The sequence below is a fragment of the Octodon degus genome, unplaced genomic scaffold (assembly GCF_000260255.1).
Source record: "Octodon degus isolate 3935 unplaced genomic scaffold, OctDeg1.0 scaffold00044, whole genome shotgun sequence".
Lineage (NCBI taxonomy): Eukaryota > Metazoa > Chordata > Mammalia > Rodentia > Octodontidae > Octodon > Octodon degus.
The window spans coordinates 13,056,262-13,059,420 of record NW_004524620.1 but is presented as its reverse complement, the minus strand read 5'-3'; the positions used below and the strand labels follow the sequence as shown (position 1 = coordinate 13,059,420).

The following is a 3,159-nucleotide window of genomic DNA, read 5'->3' as shown; positions in this document are numbered from 1 at the left end:
GGGGGGGGCGGGGAACTCCAAAATGATACAGGGAGAAAAACTGGTCTTGGGTGGGGGAGCTCTAAATCATACAAGGAACCTCCAAATGACATAGGGAAAAACGATCTCTGGACCTGGCCTGCACGAGTTTGTGTTCTCTAAAACCGAAGAATGAATTTTAGGAACAAACGGAGGTTATGAGCAGAATATATTTATTGAGAAAAAGAAAGCTCCTGTCTGAGAGAGGGATGGGGGGGAGAGCCGAGTGGGTGGTTCCCTCCCCCCACACTTTGGTTGATTTCCAATAATTTTGATAACAATGATTAGAATTTTAAAAAAATTTTAAAATATGAAATATCAATGACAGTTATTTTTTTACAAAGCAGCAGACTGAAACTCAATGAAGGAATACACTATAATAATCTTTAACAATGCTCACATCCGTAGATAAATAATGGTTAAGAATTTAATTACATGTCAACACGGCGGTGCCTGTGTTATCCAAGTGCAACCTGTCCAAAAAAAAGGGTTTAAGAAACACACTTCATTCAAGCGCAAACTTCATTCACTGGAAAAATAAAATCAGCAAGTAAATTTCACCCTCACCATACTAAATGAAGGTGAAAATCAAAACAGAAGAAAATACCGACATTCATAAAACGATGTGATTTATCAAACAACCACAATAAAATTAAAGGGATTATATTTCTGTAAACCTCCAAAATTACTCTAACCATATTAAGGAGTTGGTACTCAGTAAGGCAGATACAAAGTTTTGTTCAAGTGGGAAAGTGGACAAGATGGAGAACAAGGAAAGTCTCACTGTATAAAATAAAAACACAGGTCCTCATTCCCTCAAAAGGAGAGTGAAAGAAAGCAGGGAAGGACAGACAGACAAACTGAGTCAGAAAACTAATTTTGGTCATAGTGAAATTCATGAGATTCCAGACTCCAAATTAAATTTGCCCTTCTAAGGCGCTTGCTCTGCATGCCTCACAAGTAATTACCACACGAGTGCACCGTCACAGACGTTCTCACCATCAAAGCTCACAGGCCGCAGATCCCAACGACCTGCACTTGAGGGAGCAAAGTGCCTTACCAAACTGAGCTATGCCCAAGGAGGAGCTGCGATTAAAATCTATTCGCTGCTGAAAAGAAATTTCTCTTTAAAAGCAAACTAAACCTTTCATCAAGATCCGTTCCATAATTAAGAATACCAGGCAATCTCTCCTGCCAGGTGAGGACAAAGGCATTTGCACAGGAAAGAGAAGAGATTTGGCACCTGTGTGTCGCTCTGTAATCATCGGCATCTCCAGCTGAAAAGTGACTTGTTTTTATCTTTTCCTGTATTAGACTTGGGCTACTGATAATTACCACAGCTAAAGACCCGTCATAAAATGCCAAATATGAAAACAAATTGTAATATTTCTGAGTATTACTAGTTTCTAAACCAATTTGGGGTTTTAAAAATGAAAATAAAGCATATTTAACTTTATAAGCCAAAACGTTATGGACTCATGAGGTTAAAATCACCAGGAACACGTTTGCTGACCTCATGCATGTACATTACACTTCACCAAAATGTCACATGGTTTTATAAAAACAGTAAAATTAAATAAGCTCGGAGTTAGAAGGTCCAAAATTCCAGAAGTTCAGGCCATGTTTCATCCTGTTGTCCAAGTACCACGTAAACTGAGATCCCATGTCTGTCACACAGCCCAGATTAGTTCAGTGGTGATGGGTGAAATTTTTACACACATCTATTTACAGTACTTCTTTCTGAAGATTACAGGCCAATATTCTTTTCTTCCATTCCTCATCAATCTGAGTTTGGTTTCCTCAATGAGAAGGGGTAAATCTGAGAACGGCTACTTAGCTGCTTAACCACGCATACCCCATAGTGGATATGGGCCAGGCTGAAGGCGGCTGATAGTATATACAGGAGAACACTCTCCAGGTAAGAGGCTATGCCTAAGTTCACTGCCGTGACAACCAAGAAGAGAGGAACCAGCAACCAACTCGAAGCGGGGCACCTGGTGCTGCTCATCTGACAATCAACTGACATGTGATGTTGGCAAAGGATGTTCAAACCACAAAGTAGAATATTCTAGGATGTGCCTCTAGAATATTTGAAGGTGACCAGAGGATCCAGGCTGTAGACAAAATGAAGAGTAAACATGGAGAAAAGAAGGGAACCATAACTTCATAGACTGAACTGTGTTTCAAGGTGTTATTTTTATAGCTTCTGTAAAAATTTAAGAAACTCACTGGGAGAGTTACACATACTGCACAACCAATAATCATTGCAGTGAATAGGTCTCTATATAAGAAATTAAACAGGAAGCGTTCATACCAGGCCTCAACTCCTACAACAGCAGTCACTATGTAGACAGAAGAAATAGTTCCCTGGCTAAGATCATATCCCCATGGCAGGAAAGAATCCCTGTGTTATACTTTTCCCAGGGGGACAGGATGAAAGAAAACAAAACTACCCATAGCAGGAAGTAAAGAACAAAAACACTGACACCAGTTGATCCTCGTCCAAAGATGGAATACAGTTACAACAAAGTAAACACATGGGGGCTGGAGAGATGGCTCAGTGGTCTAAAGCACCTCCTTAGAACAAGCTTGGCAAAGCACAGGGACCACGGTTCGATCCCCCAGCACCACATGCCAGCCAGCTGCGCCCCCGGTGGGCTGAGCTGGCCACACACACACACACACACACACACACACACAATAAATAAATGTAAAAAAAAAAAAGTAAAAAAAAAAAGTAAACACATGACCGAGAGCCGTGATCAAAAAGCCCCCCTAATGGGGTACTAGGATCGGCCCTCCGGGCTTGCTTTCCGGCCCTGCCATCTAGTGTGCAGGCTGTAAAGTTGAAGATACCCACAACCATGCAAACCAGTCAGGTAGAGGCCTGTGACCTGGAGCTGAAGCACAAAAACCAGGATCAAAGTATGCCGTAAGTAGAAAATTGAGTACAACCAGCAGAAAGCCAGAAAAGGTCATCAGATTCGGAGCCAGCCAAGTAGGAAATGCCTTGCCTATTGGGTTCCAAAATGGATAGAGAGCGCGCGGGTTGTTGTCCACAGCGCTGTACTTGCACTTATCAAAGCCAGCCAGCTGCTCAGGGCTCGACTGTCCAGGCCGAGCCGGTGAAGCGCGAGAAGC

General features: G+C 42.1%; 1 pseudogene; it reads right to left on the bottom strand.

The window, feature by feature from the left end:
* Positions 1-1,798: 1,798 nt before the first annotated feature.
* LOC101579280 overlaps positions 1,799-3,159 on the bottom strand; it is a 16,026-nt pseudogene continuing 14,665 nt past the window's right edge.